Source organism: Phasianus colchicus, chromosome 1 (assembly GCF_987193195.1).
Source record: "Phasianus colchicus chromosome 1, bPhaCol1.hap1.1, whole genome shotgun sequence".
In the NCBI taxonomy this organism is placed as follows: domain Eukaryota; kingdom Metazoa; phylum Chordata; class Aves; order Galliformes; family Phasianidae; genus Phasianus; species Phasianus colchicus.
The window spans coordinates 66466240-66486719 of NC_143436.1; the positions used below are offsets into that span (position 1 = coordinate 66466240).

General features: G+C 40.6%; 1 protein-coding gene across 7 annotated transcripts in view; it reads left to right on the forward strand.

Moving 5' to 3' along the window:
- The window catches only part of SOX5 (SRY-box transcription factor 5), a 632328-nt gene that overhangs the window by 163590 nt on the left and 448258 nt on the right, over positions 1-20480 (forward strand). The window lies entirely within an intron of this gene.

A 20480-nucleotide genomic window follows, 5' to 3' on the forward strand; every position in this document is an offset into this window, starting at 1 on the left:
TCTGTTCCAAGCACATTTAGTGTAGAGCCTTGAAAAGCTTTTGCAAGTCATGACATAAATACACAACTGGATGGTGAAATAGAGTGGCATTCTAGTGAAACCTCCTTTGAAGGAAATGGTTTTAATCTTTTCAGGCAAAAAATTAATTAAAAAAAAAAAAAAAAACAGCAACAACAAAAAAGAAAGGTTTTAATGTAAGAGTTTGAGTGTAGTAACATTTACCAGCCATATCCATGTTAAACATTTCTCACCACCACCACTACTATATCAGAAAATAGCTTCCAACATGGATAAAATCCAAAATCAATTAGTTCAGTTTCACTTTTTTTTTTTTTTCAAATTTCATTGTTGGTTTTTTAAAGAACATCTTCCAGATTGTCTCTAAACTTTGCATGAAAATTAATTTAGTTAGAAGTTTCTTGCCATTTGCATATTCCAGCCTAGAGGAGCTGCAGATTTGCAGAGATCGCCAATAAAAATAGTAAGATGAATTCCCACACAGTAGTACCTGTGTAGATCTTCAAATGTCATTCTTGGTAAGTTTTTACATCTTAATGGTTTTTTAGCAGAACTGTGCTTGAACCACGATGTGTAATAAAACCATACCACTCTCCCTTACCAGATGAGCACTAGATGTCCATTCCATGGTCATGTCCATGACTTTAATAGTGATTTTACATTTGTACAAAAATGTTCTTGTAAGAAATATACAGAAATGAAAATATCTTCTAATAGACCTGCAGAAGGCTTAGACAGGTATCTCACTATCTGTACCTTATCCTGAAATATGGGACTCTTTACATGCCCCAGGGTGATTGCCATTTCTAGAGCAGAGTATTCACAATCTTTTAGGCAACCTGTAGTTTCCAAAAGATTCTCATCTGTGCTTTTCGTTTTTATCTATGTAACTTGATTGTAATTATTTCTGTCTACTTCATAGTTAACTAGGAGCATTCCTGGTACAACTGCTGTTAGTATGCACTTTTCTTGTCCTCTTGTCCATCAGTGTTATCAGAAGGAACTGCAGATGTGCGGAAGTAAATGTCTGGAATGAGAGCAGCTTAGAGAGTTTAAAACCACCTTTGTTTTGTTCAGCGTGATACAAGCCGGCAGAAACTTAGTTGGGCAAGCACCTTGGGGACTAGATAAATAAATGCTTGTGATTGTCTTTGTAACAGGAGTAACTGTCTATGTAACATCAATGAAAGACTAGGAGAAAGTAAAGGAAGAATGAATAAGTACATTATTGTGGCAAGTTTCTCTTTAAGTCCTATTGTGGTTTGAGAACCTCCAGATTATTAACAGATTCTGGGGCCAAAGGGAGTGCATGTAATCTGGTTTCCTTCTATGGCAGTTTTTAAAAATAGATCTCTAATTTTCTCTATCAAAATGAATGAAATTGAAAGTATTGTACAGGCGCAGCTTCATACTAGTTATTACTGTGACTTTTATCTCCTTATTTTTTGCTTATTATAACATTAACTTTGGAAGATATTTGAAGCAAGAGCCAAAAGCAATGGGAAGACCTGCCTTTTGGCAGAGCTAAAACAATTAGTTAGAAGATCTTGCACTGTGATGTTTGTTCATCTCTTCGCCATTGCTGAATTTTGCTTTCACTTACAAGTGTGAACCAGCAGATTAGACACTTCCAAAGACTCATTCACTGTGAGGTTTTGCAGGTGATTTCAGTTTAATGCAACCAGATAATTGTAGCTGTGGGGCTTGGCTAGGTTATAAAGCTGCTAATCCAGACAATATTATCTGATCACATGTTGTGCTTATATGAGAGACCTCTGCCTTTAATAGTCTCTCCCCGTGCTTGTAAGTGGGTTTTTTTTTTTTAGTTTCAGCAGCCCTATAAAAATGAGACAGGCTAAGATTAAGCTCTGAAAAAAATCACTGAAGTTATCCAGTGCTTGATTATATTCACTCTGTACATGTAATGCACATAGTGTGTGTCATGTAGTTCACGATGCTAACATGTACATTTTCTTCCCAGTTTTAAAAGCGTGCAAGGTGGTGGGCACTGACAACTCTGAAAAAGAAGTTTTTGGCTAGAGGCCCACACACAGCTGAAGCAGATACATGCTATTGCTTTGTAGGCAGTTCTATTCATTAGCATGGTCAGAGACTGAATATTTTTATAAGTAAATGTGTAATTGTCAAAATTGTGGCACAACACTGATTTGAAATAAGGTTTTTGGGGGGGAGAGAAAGAAGAGTGAAATTGCTTATTAGCCTCAAATCTAGACCTGTCATTTGGCAATGTTGTTTGCACACTTCTAGTGAAACTTCCCAAGAATGTGCTCTCCCATTGTTTTTAATTATGTGATTGAGATAGAAAGTGGACAGTGTCTGAATTCCTTCTGAAATAGCCAGCACAATATTTCCCCTAGGCTTGGTAGAATTGTTGTGGCTAGAATTCTGAATTTGAGAAGAGCATTGGTATAATATTTGAGTGATTTGGTATGTGAGTGAAGGAGATTTGTAGACTGCTAAACCTACGAGGTTCATTAGCTTCCAATTACTCCTTTGCATGCCTCTTTCACTGCTCAAGCCAATGCAAAGGCTGGCTGAGCACCCCTGTGTTCTCAGGAATAATGCTGGCTCCTCAGCTTCTTCAAGGAAGTGATCAGACTGCATAGCATCCCCATAAGAATAGAAGTGCCAGGCTGTTCCCTTGGAAAACTGGCCATGTTAGTGTGCTCTTCTTTATATTCTTATTACGAGATACAGTGTACTCATGTAGCCACTTTGAACTCCTTATCAACAAGTCTTTGTAAGAGGCAAACTGTCGGGATAAAATGAAGTAATTAATCCATTTACACTTGTCAAACTTGGGTGGAAAAAAAAACCACAGCACTAGCCACCATAAAGCCCCCCACAAAGCAACAACTGAAAGAAAACCACACTACCACAACCCGCCAACTGGAGCTGCTCTTCTTGCTTGAATGTGCTTGGCTGCTCTTTTGACTATGCACTGTGTGGACACACCTTACCTTCAGCCCTTGACCTAGCATCAAGCCTTGTTCTCCCTCCTGCTCCCACAATAAAACAGGCAAAGGGCTGTTTAAAAATGCACTGAATCAAGTTGCTGTTGTCTCCAGAAATCGTGATGGCAGCGGAGAGTTAGCCTCAAATAGCAGAAGTCAATTCACTGTACATTTTTGGTCTAATTCTCAGCTTGAATTAAGTTCAAGGCAGCAAATGAAATACTAAACAATTGGGATTTTGCAGTACTAAAGTCTTTGGCCATCTATTTCAGTAAGTTTTTGGGGGGAACAAGAAAGACCCAGCACTTATCCCATAAAATTTCAGCCAAATATATTCTGTTAAAAATTGTATTTAGTTTTAGACAACATTTGGCTCTGAGTTAGCAAAGACTTAGCAAGTTTGTATATGTATAAATAGTTATTTCAGCTTCAATGTGACTACTGATGTACGTAGAGTTGCATACTTGCTGAAGTCTCTGGAAGATGTATGCCTAACAATTAGCACTGGGGAGCACTAATGTCAAAAGTGTAATTAAAAATCTTCAGGACCAGCAAATTTCTGAGCATGTTCAGTATCCTTTTTGTGAACCTCAAAATATCAGCTGGTTTTGGTGAAAATCATAGTAAGCAATTAGCTTGCACTGTAGAGGCTAATAGTAACTGAACCTCTTGGCAGATTTTGTGATGGGATGATTTCCTGTCTGTGATATAAGCCAAATTAATTAATAAGAGACTTAAAAAAAAAAAAAAATCACTTATTCTAACACAGTCATTTCACTGTCAGAACATATAAAAGGGAAGAATTTGAAGCCTGGACTCTGTTATCTTATACTTTTGATTTTTTTTTGTAAGAATCAATCTGATGCACAAGTGCTGCTCTGTAAGAAATGCCTCCTATTTTATGATGTTGGCCAGCAATGTCAGAGGCAGATGTTGGTGGTATGGCAGTAGAGGTTAAACCTGCCTATCAATATTCCACTAGATTTTGTTGCCATGCTGTTGCATGGCAGCAGAGGGACAGTCTGACAGAATGGTGTCTGACATGGAAGTGCATTTTGAGCAAAAATGTGTCACTGAAGTCCTCCATGTAGAAAAAAAGGCACCCATTGACATTCACTGACTCTTTCTGAGTGTTTATGGAGACTAAACAGTGAATGTGAGTACACTGAAGTGGCATGTGATGTGCTTCAGCAGTGGCAACAATGTCATGGAAGACAAGCCATATTCCAGACAGCAACACACAGCTGTCACAAAATGAAGACCATCTCAATCAGCTCATCTGTGTGAATTGGCAGATTGTGACCAGGGAACTGAGTACAGAGCTAAATATTGGCTTCATTGTATTGAGAAAGATGGTGGTAGCATGGCAATATCAGAGTTTGTGCCGAACATTCATGGGTCCCATGAATGTTCACACAGGAAAAAGAACACCTTTTGCAAGTTTGTCAGGACCTACTAAACCCATACAAGGCTGAAGGTGACAGTTTTCTGCATCACATCGTTACTGATGATGAGTCGTGGTGTCACCAATATAAGCTGAAGTCAAAGCAGCAGTCCAAGAGTGGAGACATGAATTCTCCTTTGACGAAGTTCAAGACACAGTTCTCAGCGGGTAGAGCGATGTGCACTGTGTTTTAGGACAGGAAAGGAGTGATCCTTCTGGATTTCCTGGAAGCTGGACAAACCATCAACTCTGGCCACTACATTGTAACACCGTCTAAGCTGAAGGTTTGAACTTCCAGAGTCAGGCCATAGAAGAAGACAACCTTTCTCTTGCAACGTGGTAACGCCAGGCTCCATATCAACTGGAAAACTGGAGCACATTGCCAATCTCAGCCAGACTGTCCTACCACGCCCAGTGTATAGTTCAGGTTTGGTGCCTTCTGACTTCCATCTGTTTGGATCAGAGAAAGATGAACTGTGTGAGCAGCATTATGTGAGGAATGGCACCATCATAACATCTGTGAAACAGCAGGAACAGATCTTTATGTGTATAGCATGCAGGCTCTTGTTCATTGCTGGTGAAAATGCATAGCTAATGATGGTACGTTGCAAAACAGTGTTTTGCACCTGAGAATTTGCTCTAGTGTTATTGTGCTCTTTGTTGCAGTTTCCATGGAAATAAATAGGAGGCATTACTTTTGGAGCAGCATGCATATTTTCACCCTGTTAAAGCAGCTTTTATTTTGAAAAAGAAATCAGTATTCTGCCTGAGATTTGAGCATATCTTATGGATTTCCCTTTATTTGCTCTTTTTATAAAATTTAAAGATTTTTCTTCCATTTCAGAAGGTCCAAATGGGTCTGTTTGGATGAGCAAGATTAGCAAGATTTGGTTCTAGGTTGTGTTGCGTTGCTCTCAAAATCGTTGATGTTTGTTTTCCTGTAAAAGATGATAATTGTAAGCAGGTTTACTGCTGGCTGCACTTCCAGTGTGCTTTAGCTCTGGCCTCATTGCTACGGAACTCATTTAGTTCCTGCTATTGGTCAGCCTTTATGCTTTCCTGAGCATCACTAGATTCAGCAAGGCAACCAGAATGCTGCAGTAGTGGCCTGAGCCACAAATGACATTGGCTACCCATGGGGTGTAGGTGTCTGCACCTCATGGTGGGAAATGGTGTAATCAGACAAGCAAATTGTGGTAGTGATAGTGAGCAGCACTTCTTGGGGCAAGAAATGAGTTGCTGAAAGAGAGAAGAGTGAAAGAGCAAAGAAATGCACTCCTAGATGTTTTAGTTGCATTTAGCAATGGGACTGATACCTCCATGACATGAAAATTCAGCTGTCTAACACTGCAGTGAGACGTGTCTGGAAGAGAAGACATTTCTTTCTCGTTTGAAAATGTAGCTGGCTTAATAATGCATCCAAAAAGGATGGAAAATTTCCAGACCCTTCTTCTAGTTTATGCTCGTTTTCGCTAACATGAGATACTGCTGAGGCACTGGCCATGATACCAAAGGGCTTTCCCTCCCTGTCCCTTGTCCCTGTTGTACAGTGAGTAGCAGCCATTCAGGGCTTGGTGCCCTGCACAGAATGACAGAGGAGTTTTCTGTGCTTCTCTCCCACGTAGCTAAACATGCCTGGTGTGCAATGGGCTCTTTAGCCGTTGTTTTGCTCTTGTTAATTTTAAACGTGGAAGGCTTTGTCTCTTTTGCTGAACTGTGAAACACATGCTGATCCTTCTGAACAGGTGGCCTAGAAACCGAATGTTTATGCATCTTAGTTTTAAAGCACATGCATACAATAGTATCGTTTGATCTTACCTTTGAAAAGCTTCCCTCATCATTCTTCTGAGCAACCAGAAAATACTGTAAATGCTTCATCCTTACCTGGGGCACATACCCAGCCTTAGGACTCCTTTAGCCTCTGTTCCTGTTCCCATTCCCTATCAGGAGCAGTGATGTGCAAAATGTGGGCTGAAACTGTTGCTGCCTAAGGCCGCTGTCTAGGCTGAGAATAAATTTGATCAGCTACACAGTTGTATTTTTCAATGGAGCCTCCATTTCTTCTGTTCCTTTTCCAAGAGAAACAAAAGCCCAAGCAAATGTCCACAGGGTGCCTCTGGCTTTGTTAGGCTCTCACAAGGAGACTCGCTCTGTTCCCTTTGGTTTCTTGTGCTTCACCCACTGCTGGGGTATCTGGGGTCTTGGGTAGAGCTCAGTAGGGCTCTTCTGTGCCTTCTCAAGTCTTACAATGGAAAAGCAGTGCTGCTTTGCATCCTGGATTTATGCTCTGTGGAACTAGCCATTTGACAAGAAGGTACGGTGAACATAAACATAAAAGGCAGCTTAGGTGCTCCAGGGTATCCTGTCCTGCATCCAGTTGCCTTTTCAGTGAAGTGCTAGTCTGGAGCCATACCCTTGTTTCAGAGGGGTGGGCACAATTCAGCAACAGCTGGATTTTCAGCTCTTTGTGATTTCGGCACTGTTTACCTATGGCAAGACCTAGCTCCTCACTGACCAGCTCACAGCTAGTCTGGTTGTGGCTCTTTTCCTAGCCCAGTTGTCCCAGCAAGAGTCCAGCCTTACAGGCTGAGTGTTTCAGAAATGCAGCAAGCTGTGGTCGTACTGTCCCTGACACATGGACATGGAATCCAGCCTTCAAACCCAGGCTTCCCCTTTCAGACGAGCTGCTGGTTTAGTGCTTGCTGTCACCTCATCAATTTCTTTCTGCCCTCGCATCATCCCTTTTCAATTTCATACCCAGTGCGAGCCTTACTACCCACAGCATTGTATCCTACCTGGAGCTCTCAAAGAATAACAGCCGGAGTGGAAATCAGTTCATGAAAGTCACAGATCAGCATAACCTTTGGCTCCTCTCTGCCCATGAGCGGCTTTGAAGAGGAAACATGTCCTCTTCTCCTGCCCTGTTGCCACACTCCTCCTTGCTGTTGAGGAGCAAATGAGATCTTACGTGTATTAACGCCATGCTCCTGGGCATGCTCCATGTGCAAGTCCCCGGCAGCCGTAAATTAATTAAAAGTAGACAGAAACCATAGAAAAAAGCAAGTTCCCTTCCCCTCCTCCCGCCCCTCTTTTCCTTTCTTTCTCTGTGGGTAAATAGCTAATTCCTTTGTTCCTTGCCGCACTATTTCATTTCTGCCATCACTGTCCTCATTGTTCTCTGAAACAGGAGGGGTCTGGGCCAGGAGCAGCCAAGGTCTTGGCTAATGACGGGAAGTCTTTAAAGTTTGCGCTGCATTTCATCTTCTCTGTGGGAGTTTTAGGACGCATCCAGTGTTTGATCCCCACCGTGCAACTTTGCTTCTAGTTAATTAACAGATCCCCATTACACTCTCTCATCTGCAAGCACATGGGAGGCCTATCAGGAGGTAATTCAAGGCCAATCTGAGTGATGGCAGAAATTAGAGAAAATGGTTGTTTTAGGGTTCTAACATTCAGAATAAAGCTCTCCCTTTGCAGAGGTGCCCTGTAAATTTGGGCTTGTTTGTTTCCTTGTATCACTTTAAGTCTTTAAGTGATCTCCTATGCAGTCAGGTCTCTTTCAGGGGTTCGGTTTTTAGGAAGGGTGGCTGGGAAGGCAGTTTATTTGTTTTGCTGCCGCTTTGCTGTGCTGGCAGCCTGTGTGCCATGCAGTTTTGAGGGCCAGTTGAAACGAACCACACTGTTATTAGCGAGATGTTTTCACCTTCCTTTCATTCCCTGCTTCCTCGTTCCCACCAAGCCTATTATACAGGTTACAAATGTCTTATGGCAACTTTTTTAGTGTTGAGTAAAACCTCCACAGGCCTCCCAGCTGCAGAGCTTTGTGAGGCTTTCGACTAAATACTACATCTCTCAGGAGTGCAACCTTCTGTCGACTTTGAATGTTTGGAGTTGTCTGATATGGTTTTTCCCCCCTCTTTTCGCTTCCCCTCCCTCTTCCCCACCCTATGAGCAATGACCCCCTTTAACTAATGAATTAGGAACTGCTCCTGCAGTTGCAATTCTCAGTTCAGCACTTGGCAATGGGAATCAAACCAGGGCTATTTAGTGCAGCGTTAAATGGCCCACCACATTAGCCCCCTGGCATGCAAAGCTATTAGGTTGTTTTACTGTTGTTAAAGTTACATTTGTTAGGTAGAGTTGCTGCTCCAACAAACTTCGCAGTGTGGGAAGAGGCATACAGCCCAGTGTCTGGTGGATGTATTGTGCAGATACAAGACTTTGAAATTTTCCACCTCTCTACAAGGCCATTGGAGGGGAAACTTGGAAGGCATGTTGCCGCAGAACAGTCTTGACTGACCTTTACGCTCTGGCAGGGAGTGATGAACCTCCAGCAGTTCAGGAGCCCCAGGTGGCACCAGACCTTGCAGGCTCTGTCCCCAGCATCATGGGATACCACTGGTCCACTCATGTCTCAGAGGAAGAGCTGTGCACAGGCTCTTTCTCCACTCCTTGTTGTTGGGCTCGCGTCAGGACCTCTTGAACAACTGTGATGTGCAGCGTTCGCCAAAAGGCTCTGCTAGCCCCTCAACTGCAGCGCAGAGCAGCTCACAATCTGAGAAATGCTCTTGAAAGCCCTTGAAGCAGAGGCTGTCACAGACAAGGGATTCACCGTTTTCTGCTACCAGTGAAAGAGGGGTGTTATTTTGATCTTACCATCAGAGCCATTTTGAAGATCCTGGGCACAGTTCCTGCAACTGCAGAGGATGTGTATCACCCAGGGAGGCGGGATTCACCACTTACCATGATCTTAATGTACATGTACAGAACACTAACTAGAAGGTATGTGCACCTTTAGATCTGTTCATCATGCTTAACTTTTCCAGCCCTCATTCTGGCTCTCTGTCTAAAAATAGTAATACATGTCTGCTCATTCAAGGAGCCTGCTGCCTTTATTCTCTGAATGAATGTCTAACTAAAATCTTAAAATACATTTAAAAAAAAAGGAGTTGTGCCATGGGTTAGAGCGACACACAGAGGAAAAAATATTTCAGGAAGGGCAGCGAAGGCCATGTTTTAATATTTGAGCCTCCAGCTCTCTAGGTTGAATCCTGACAGCCAGCACAGCCTTCCATGTTCCTGTTTTCTCTCCAACTCACTGAAGCTTTTATGGACAAGAGATGAACGAGGCATGCTTTTGCTCCACTCTAGACAACTCAGTTCCCTGAAGCCAATTTCGGTGCATGTGTTGGCTCCACTCATATGGACTATGTTCCTTTTGTGTTCTTGCTCATTTTGCAGTGATTCTCATCCTGTCCTTTCCACAGCAGCAATACTTCTCCATTGCTGATTGATTTGAAGATATTATAAAGCTCTGATTGATTTTTTGGGGATGAGAGGTGAAGATTCAATGTACCAATACAAAGAGCTGTTGTTTGATTTAAGCATAATGAAATGGATTGGTGCATTGGTAGTCAAGGCACCCTGTTGCTGACATGCCTAGGGTAGACAGGGTCCTCAGCTGCTAAACAGGGATGCTTGGATGTGCCACAGGGTTTCAGAGAGAATCCCCCCGAAAAGGAAGCCCATGCCAGTATTGTAGGGTGCTTGTGCCAGCCAGCTTGCAGGGTTGATTTGGCATTTGGCGTAGTGGTAGCGGCTGCCAGTGTGTGTGGTGGGGAAGAGAAGGGAATAGACAAGAAAAACACACAGGGGTTTAAAACAAAAATGTAAAATTATTTGCTTTGTGCCATATGGTCTCCAATATTTTGACAAAACTAAGGCCAAAATTAATCATGCCAGGTTAGAGTTTTAGTTCAAAAACATATGTAGAACTGTCCCCCAGAGTGTGTGTTTGAGTTACCATTTTCATATCGAAAAACCTTAACCTTTTCAGCTTCTAGTTCTCTGCTTCACAACCAATTGCTCTACACTGCTGAACATTTCCTATTGTGTGAAAATTTAATTTTTTTTTATTTTATTCTATTTTTTATGGACTTTCTTAGTTAAATGTCAAAGACTCAAAGACATTGTGGATTTGAATTTTATAATTTTGTTTGGGGGAGTTTATTTTATTTTTTTTTTTCATGGGACTAAATGGATTCTAAAAAACTTTGCCTTGTGTTTAGGCTGGTTTATTTGGCCTAAAAGGAAGAGGGAAGGGTATATAGAATGAGGGAGAAGGAGGAACCAGAACCACTGGTAAGAGTTGAAGATCCATTACTGGAAGTCCATCATGCAAATACTGCTTTCTTCAAGAACATTCTATGTTCAGTGTACCTGTAGGATGTTTTTTTTTTTTAAGTGTGGGATTTAAATCTAGTTTTTACTGAAATTAGTTTTTACTGAACGTGCACAGTAATCTGATCTTCTGCAAACTGTTGAACTTTTCTCTATAATTTTTTCATCAAATACCCAGCACCTGGTTATAATGAAGCATTATACAGGTTTACCTTGTATTATATTATTGACAAGCTTGCATATGTGTTGAAAGCACAATAGCATTCTGCACTAGTTTCTGTTGTGGGTACTTTTCTTCTCCACTAGAAGTGCCATATGGAGTCTGGCTTAATCCACTTCAAAACAAAGCTAAACCATACAAAAGCTCTCCTGAAATGGAATAAGGATGACTGGGGAGAGGAGCTGATCTGCATTCGTTTTTCAAGGCTGGTTCATTATGTAGACAGGCCCACAGGACAGGATCAAATCCTGAAAGATCCCATTTTTATAGAGCTCAGGTGTGATTGAACCAGATATTTTTGTTCAACCCACTATAGAGATGTGAGATAGAGATCTGTATTTGAATTTCATAGCTATCTTGAAGTTTGGAAATGCTTAGAGGCAGGATTTAGGCAATCTTTAATTCATATGAATGTCAGCAGTACTATGACTATCTGAAGACAGTAAATATATATCAATCAGTAACTGATCTCAAGATCAGCCAATCTATTATTGTGAAGCCCCTCCTTTTAGGAGAGGGAAGATGTGAGCAGAAATCTGAAAGAACAAATTTAAGCAACTGGTTTCCTTTCACTTTTAAAACCAAATAGTGAGAGAAGCATAAAAGAGCCCCAGTTTGGATGATAACGAAACGTTACTTTGAAGTTCTAACTAAATTGCATTTCTTGTTCTCTGCTGTCGCCTGTAAGACTCAGAAAAATTGGACAAGCAGTGATTAGTATATAATAATGTATGTTCAAATAGCTTATGGTATTATGAAAACAAAAATTCAAAAGGCCAATATACTGACAGTTAAAATCTGTCTAAGGGGCAATAGGGGGGAACCTTCACAAAAACAATATGCTGATTGCATGCAGCCACCCTGCCGAGTCAAATCTTAAATAAATTATACATACATAGCTGTACTGAAGCTGAGAAATGAAGCAGTTTAAAATGTTCCTGTTCTGTGCTTTAGGCAATGCCTATATCCACTCTGTGTCCTCAGTGCATTAGATGTTTGGTCTGTTGGTTTGGGTACCCTGCCACAAGGACTGGGCGGTAGCTGGCGCTTCAGAGACCAGTGGAAAAATCCAGCTTTGTGCCAGTCAGTCAGCTGTAGGGAGAAGTCTGGACGATAATTTCTTGCTGATTCTTTGACAAGGATTCTCTTTCAGGTGCCTCCACCCCACCTCCTAACTCTCCCTGACCCACTTGTAAGAAATCCTGGTGAAGTACTGAAAAGGGGTATATTTGGGAAGTCACTCTTTTTTTCCTTGTCTTTTTTTTTCTTTCTTTCTTTTTTTTTTTTTCACCCACAGGAATACATTTAAGCAGATGAAGTTCTTCAGAAATTTGGGTCAAATCTGATGAGTAATTTCAGCCAAAATAAAGATGAAAATAAACTTCTGAACATCAAAATTATTCATTCTAGTACGCACAAAACAAGACATTTTGATTTCTTGCTATTTCCAAGAAGACTGGGTGACTGAGCAGATTAGGGACAAGGACTGCTAACAGGGATGCAGGAGGTCAATGTTCTTATCCCCTTTCTTTTCAAATTGAAAAAAGGTCTTGAGCATAATTTTTCCTCCTTTCATATTCCATTCTTAACCTATGCATACATATACTCTTGCATGCACATTCGCTAAAGTTGAAAAGTATAATTCTGTAGGTTTGTGAGCAAGCTGATCACTGTGAAAATTAGTAAGTGGGATCCACTCCCTGTGCCAAGGGATATGTAAGTGCTAGTGGAGAGCTTCAACTAGAAGGGCTGATAGGAAGATGTCAGGAAGAAGTTCTTCACAGAGAGAGTGGTGGGGTGCTGGAACAGGCTGCCCAGAGAGGCTGTGGATGCCCTGTCCCTGGAGGTGTTCAAGGCCAGATTGGGTGAGGCCCTGGGCAGCCTGGTCTAGTATTAAATGGGGAGGTTGGTGGCCCTGCATGTGGCAGGGGGGTTGGAGATTCATGATCCTTGAGGTCCCGTCCAACCCTGGCCATTCTGTGATTCTATGAAGATCTTGATATATACCTCTGCTGAGGGCAGATGCTTAGGATATGGTGCATGAGCAAACCCTTGCTCTAAATCGCATTTAATTTAAATTGAGCTGCTCCATATCTTGTTGAATACATCAGTTCCTAAAATGCAATGGGATGGAGAGTTTGACAGCAGGACCTTGGAAACAGGATTTACTGTCAGACTGCTGGCAGTGATTTCTCTTGCCCACCAAAGGTATCCTTAAGCCATACTTGTTTGTGCAGCTCTATTTTTGACAGTAAAGCTGCAGCTTTAGCTTGAGCTAGTAGAAATAGTTCAAGATTATTTAATGAACTTTAACAGATTTTGCCAAGTTCTCAGGATCAAATCACACTTCCTAAACTTTTGTCCAAATGCTGCACTAAAAAAGAGAAGAAATAAAACTTCCTAAACTACTCAGGAGATAATGCATTCTTGATCTTTGACTGACAGAATCCATCAAATCCTTAGGTGTAAACCTAGAATAAAATGACAGGCATGCTGCTCTGAGTCTCAGCACTATGTGAAAGTGTACTGTTATGGAGCTCTTGCAGTTCTACCAAAAACACCTTCTGAAATTTCAGAGTTAAATCAGTAGATAAGAGCAAAATTTGGTCCTCGCTTTTGGCATAGTCTTGATTGCTTGCTATCCTTTTGCTGGATAGAATAGATAGTATTTGAACTTATTTTTAAAAGTATGTTTCAACATTGCTTAGGCACAAACAGAGGTTAATGTGTCTAGCTTTCAGATAGCTTATTACCATTCGAATACTTTGTAGATAAATTATATTAAAAGAAAAAAAACCTGTTTCAGCTTCTGACTCATTCTAAATGGAGACTTAGCTCTAAGTAATCAAAATTGCTTTGGTTGTGCATAGCAGCATTAAAAGCCTTGTCCACTAATTGAGTGAAGCGGCTCCAGTGAAGCAGCCTTGCCCCCTCATTATGTGATCTTGCAAGTGCTGTTTGTCATCGGTGCTTGCTGGTCTCAATCTAACTGTACTGCTGGTGCAAATTAACAGTAATTCGTTATGACATGCTGTGTCCTTCCAGTGCAACAACAATGTGGATCTTGTACCACCCCCACCTTTCTGTCCTTTCCTTCCTACACCTCCCGGATCCTTTTCCCACTTCAAGATATCACTCCTGCCTTGGCCTTCTAACTCCTCACTAACGGCTGTGTCAGAGTGTATTGTGGCTTGGCTGATGGATAATACTCAGTGCTCTTCCCCTGACATGTTCCAAAGAGATGCATGTCAAACAAAAGGCAGCTCTTCCTAGCAGCTCAGGGAGTCACCGTGCTGATGGAGGACTTGTGCTTCGGGTGAAGCTCTGTGGCCACACGGTTACTGGCATCCACCATCTGCAGTTCAGGAGCTGCACCAGCAGCATGCTCCAGGGAGCAGGAGAGATCACTGGGTAACCCTTCACAATCAAAGTCAGGGAATATATGTGAGGCCTTGGTATTATACAGTTGCTACTGTTCATAAATAGTACTGTTTATTATTATTATTAATTTTTTTTTTTTTTACTTTCACCTTGAGTGCAGGAAACGGTCTCAAGAAGCTCAGAACTCAAGACATTTCTGCTTTATGTCGCCACATTTCCTTGTTGCTTTGCAACAGACACTTGCTGTTGCTTTAATAATTATCTCCACTTCTCACCTTTTTGTTAGGCTGTCCTTTTAAATTACAAACTGTATTGCAAGGGCTGTCTCCTGCTTTGCATGTACAGAGAGGTTCCTGCAAGGGAGTCCTGATTTCAGCTGCGGCTTCTGTCCCAGATTCTCAGCTGGTGGCAGCTGGCTGAGCTCCACTGAAGTCATTAAGTGCATGTGAGAGGTCTATGGCAAATCATCGTTGTTGTTATTTGCATTGCTGGAGAGAGGGATCTTCAGCAAGTTAGCCCCATTAAAGTCCAACTCTCACAGATATGCAGTCGTTCTTCATTGATTTCTCTTAATTTCATTTTTCATCAAATGAAAGTGAATTATTTTCAAACAAAATTGAATATTTTTGTTTTTACATATCAGCTTTGAAGCAAAATATTTTCCCCTGATACTTCTGGTGGGGAAATTTGCAGAAGTTAATATATTTAAGTAGAATTTTTATTTAAGCCTCTGTCACTTCTCAATTGAAAAAATATTTTTGTGAAGATGCAAGAAAAGGAAGCTCAGATCAAGCTCTAGATTTTTCAAGGAAATTGTGGAAGAATTCAGTACTGGTCAAAATCAAGATTGTAGCTCTGAGTTCCTTCTAACTAACATTAGACACTTATCTGAGATCACCCGATCATGAAGACTGTGATCTGAACCTTTCTTTGTAGTCAGTGCAGAGAGATGTTTCTCACTATAAATGATTCAGCCCCCATCAGGGCTTTACTGTTCATCTTTGCCAGAGGGTTCTCAGTCTTGATGGTGTTCTTAACCTGTGCAGTTGAACTTAAGTCCCCACTTGCTAACAGATCATGCATACTAGAAAGAATTTTTTTACTGATACTAAAAGATCCACCAGATGATCTATTATCATTTTAATATAATGTAGACACATCTACAATGCTATTCATTAGTAACGAGGTTAATGCCATTACCCCTGTTCCACAGATGAGAAACCTGAAGCAAGGGAAATGACTTGACAGAGATCAGCTACAAAAGACATGTTTCTGCTCCTACCTACCCCTTCAGTCTCACATTATTAGGAGAGAACAAAAGCGAAGTTTTCTTTACTCTGAAGTCCCAGTGTTGTGTTTTTATATGTTAGACTTTCAGCTGAATTAGATCTTTCCCTGTAGACTCGAATCTTGAAAATGGGATTTTTAATAATCCAAAGCCAAGTAAATAATCTTCCACAAGATTTCTTGTATAAAATGTCATTGAACATGATTCCTGATTGTGTTATTTTGGGGCTTTGAATCTACTACACCCTAACATTTTTCTTACTGTTGTGAAAATTTTTTCACATGCAAGAGTTGAGGTAAATATTTTGGAGACCGTGTCCTTGTGCATGTGTCATAGAAGAAGACAAGGCAAGGACTTCTGACTGCAGAGGAGGGGGTTATCTTCTTCAGATTTATTGTGTGCCTCATTTCTAGCACCAGTGCAAAGTATCTCCTGTGCTATGTGGAAATAACCTCTTATATGCGCACAGTGCAACCATTATCTGTGATGCAGCCAAAATGTTTTTTAGAGACACTTCAAGACCAGTCAAGAGATGAGGATGAGGACTCCTACAAATAATTTTTTGGGGAAAAAAAAACCCAAAACTTAATTTTGATGCTTCAGAAGGACAGACTTCTCAAGATATGCAATTCTTTGCCAACTGTCATATCACCTTTCCATTGAAAGCACCAACAGAAGTCCTACTGATTTCATTATTGCAGGTTCAAGCTCCAGGTGTGGGAGAGAGCTTGCATACTCAATGCAAAGAACTTTGGGTCTTTGAACTGGGAAAAAAATATCTTTAATTTAGATTATATATAATCATTCTTTATTAGAGCTTTAACTTGGTTAAGTATAATCAGGTAGCTATTCTATAATTTAAATGGCCGGTGATTGTTATTTGATAATAACAACTTACAATTATTTAGTGCTGTATATCCCAAAGGGATCCCAGAGGACTTTAAAGACTCAACAATAAAATGCACAACAAAGTAAACATTAATTACAATTACACCATTACTATAAAGTATGAGGATATTAAAAATCTGGCAGTCTGTGGTTTGCTTCTGCTCTCATTTGAATTCATTAGCCAAGCTCACCCAGAGTGCAAATGGATTATTAGTGGTTCTGCCACATTCGATTTAAGAAATGTTCTGTACAAGTATTTCAGTTAGAGCAGGGAAGGGCAGAAAAGGGTGTAAATACTCTTCAGAGGTTGCCTACAAATGAGCTCCACTCATTTGAGTTGTTTGAGTGGGATGTTATTTCTGAACTCTGTCAAGACCCTTGAACTCATCCCTCTTGTGTTCAGGTGATCATTTTACTACTTTAGTCTTTGCTAGACTGGTTCCTTGTCAGTGGGAAGGAGGGTAAATAGGCTATCTTGCTAATGCCACATGGTTACATGTCATGCCAGAATGAAAAGTCATTGTGCTCCGTACAAACTACTGTCTTGTACATAATCTATGAAATAATTTGAACTTCAATCATCTTATTGTTATTCTTGAGTTATCAGCATTGACACCTCGCTGAGGCGAGCAGAACAGTTTATGCCTCTTGAGGTGCTCTTCCACCTCTTTTGTAGATTCAGGTGTCCAGCTTTGCACTTTATTTCCTTGAATGCATATTGTCAATGCCAAAGAAAAAGATAAAAGCTTGAGGGCTGGTAATATGTTACGCTGCAGCATCTCAGATGTCCTAATACTTTCTAAATCTGCAATGGGAGCTGGAGATCCACTTCAGTGGCCACTTCATGCAAAAGGTACATGAAAGTAGCCCCTGCCTTGAGAGCTTACTGTCTAGGACCTGCAGAACATTCAGAATCAGAATCACAGAACTGTTCGGGGGGAAAACAATGAATGAAGTAATGAAGTAATGGGACCGCTTTCAGAGTAAAGTGTTGCTGACCACAGAAATACAGCCAGGAAGCCTGATGCTGTCTCTTTGGGTGGTTAATAAGGGTGGTTTGCTTCCTATTGTTTCTTTTTTGATGTGTAGTAAAGTCTAGCCTATTCCTGAAAGACTCCTAGAACCCTGTGAAATCCTCATGAATTATGAAGTTTTTCAGCAGTCAAGACAAGTTGTTTGCACCAGAAGATAAAGATAGACCACTTGTAAAACAAGTATTGGGATGTCAGAGAGAATATGTAAATTACTTTTTAAAAACTGGTTCGCAAGATTTCTTGTCCATCAAGATGGTTTTTAGTTTCTGAAAATATTAATCTTCTTTGGCTTTTGGCCACAGCATATGAAAACATTTCTTCTTAAAATCCTTCTTTCTTCATCTCAGAACTCTCCTTCAGTTTCTGTTTTTCTTTTAACACCCTTAATCATTGTGTGAAAGTTGTTCACTGATAGACTCTTGTTTTTCAGATTTGTAATGAAGCATGAGGGATTTTTACATTTCTGTGGTGAAAGTTTTGCATGGGTCTTACTGTAAACCTTTCATGTTTTTAATTTGCTTATTTTTGGGAGATGGAAGAAAGGGAAATGGTGGCTTGCAGGCAAGTTTTCTGCTCAATTTCCTCTGTGCAGCGGATGATAACCTTCCAGTACAGATGCTGCTATGACCAAGAAACTGAGCCTGATTTATGGTCATATGTAGATCCACTGGTAGCCTTTTGACTTATTTGTAATCTGCAAGAAACTGATTATAGTATGGATAGGAGTCTCATCTCTGAGTGAAGTAGAACAAACACACTTAAGGAAATATCCAGGTAGAACCTACAGAAGCTCCCACTCTCTTCTGCACAGGTTTGCAGATCCCAGCTCTCAAAGAGAACATGGTGTTTTGAATCATATCATTGTGATATCCTCTGCAGCCAGCTGCTGGGAATCCAAGAACACTAACCATATTGTAAAAATGTTTTTCCATACATCCAATCTAAATCTTCAATTTTGAGACGGAAACCATTTCCCCTTGATCTATCACAGCTGATTCTGCTGAAAAGTCTTTCTTATGACCTCTAAACTGAAAGGCCACTATCAGGTCTCCCTGGAGCCTTCTTTTCTCCAGGCTGAGCAGCCTGTTGTCATGATGAGGGTGTTCTGTCCCTCCTCTGGATGTGCTCTGCCAGGTTCCTGTACTGAGAATTCCATATCTGGGCACAGTGTTCCAGGTAAGGTCTCACCTCACAGCACCAGTTGGTGTCATCCACAAACTTGGAGTGCTGAGGATGCACTTGATCCCACTGCTGGCATCATCGATGAAGATACTAAAGAGCATCTGTCCCACTACTGAACTCTAAGGGACGCTGATCTCCATCCAAACATTGAGACATTGACCACCACACTCTGGGTACGATTGTGCAACCAGTTCCTCATCTATTGGGCAGTTCCACCCATATCTTTCCAATTCAGAGAGAAGGATGTTGTAGGGGACAATGTCAAAGGCCTTTCTGAAATTCAGATAGATGTCATCAGTGGCTCTTGCCTTATGCACTGGTGCAGTTATGCCATCACTGAAGGCCGCTAGGTTGGTCAGGAAGGATTTGCCCTTGGTGAAGCCGTGCTTGTTGTCTCATATAATCTCCCTCTCTTTCATGTGCATTAGCATAGCTTCCAGGATGATCTGCTTCATGATCTTCGCTGACACAGAGGTGAGGCAGACAGGTCAGTAGTTCCCTGGGTTGTCCTTTCTACCCTTCTTAAAAATGAGTGTGATATTGCCTTTTTTCTAGTCACCAGGAACTTTTAATCTGACTGCCATGACTTTTCAAATACTACTGAGAGTGGCTTGGTGACTGCACCAGCCAATTCTCTCTGGACTTGAAATGGTGTGATTCCTAATTTGAATATAGAGACTGAGGTTATGATTATCAATGTCTACGTTGGGGAGCAGGAACAGAACTTCTTCTTTCATTTTTATAAACATAAATCTCTACAGTTTGAGATTAAATAGATTTCTCTGGGTTACTAGAGTAGTGTTACCTTCTCTGTGCCTGGAGATCATCTACTAAAAAGTGAGAAAATGCCTGCAGAAGTAGGTAACAAAGATGTCACAAAATGTGACTAGCTCTGCTGCAGGAATCATCAGAAATGCTGGGACTTTGTGGCATAAATGTGGAAATTAAAGGGAAAGTGGATGGAATTGATTTTTATTTACAATAAAAACTGATAATATTCAAGTCAGTTGAAATCATGGTGGTTATGATGTATACACAATGTGATAATTGCAGTGATTCTAGAAATAAATAAAGAAAATGTAAGAAAGGTCAGCTCAGGTCAGAGCTTTAATTTTTATCAAAGTTTATGTTTTCAGAACATGGACAACATGCACTATTTGTAAGTAAAGACAATGCATTAGTGAAAGGAGGTGTCTGAAAGAAAGTAGTCTTCATTTATGAGAGCATGAAACCTGAAAAGAAACTGCTACTTTCACACCATCATTTGCAAAACTCATGTTGAGAAAGTGTCAGTTGTTGGTCCAGGAAAAGTACTGCATGGCTTCTAGTATAAATCGTTCTGAGCATAATCTTGTACCATTAGGTATTGGTTTGTCAGATTTAAAGGAAGAGAAATACAAGTGAACAGGAAAGTTCTGGGATTTCGTTAGGGAAACTTTTTTTTTTCCTTTTTTTTTCCAAAATCCTTTTACAAAATACCTTTAAAATGTTGAAGGTGTGGATTAGAACTCATATTGAGTGTGGGATATAATTGGGAATTATTAATACTGCATATTCTATACAGCATCTTCTTTGTATGTTTATAGTGTGTAGAAAATAGCTGATTAGTAGTCTTGACTTAGAGCGCTCTGTTTCTTCTCCATATTGGATAAATCTCCTACTGATAGATCAATCATTTAATCAATCTACTAATGTGGCCTTCAGCACTATAGTATCTGAGTGCCTCCCAGTGTTGGAACACTCAATAATGCTTAGTTTTTCTCCAGTTACTCTGCACTCTTTAATTTGATTTTGTTCCTAGTTACATGGATGTAAATCTAAAACTACTCCATTGATTTTGATGGAAGAAGCAAGGGTTTGTGATCTCAAA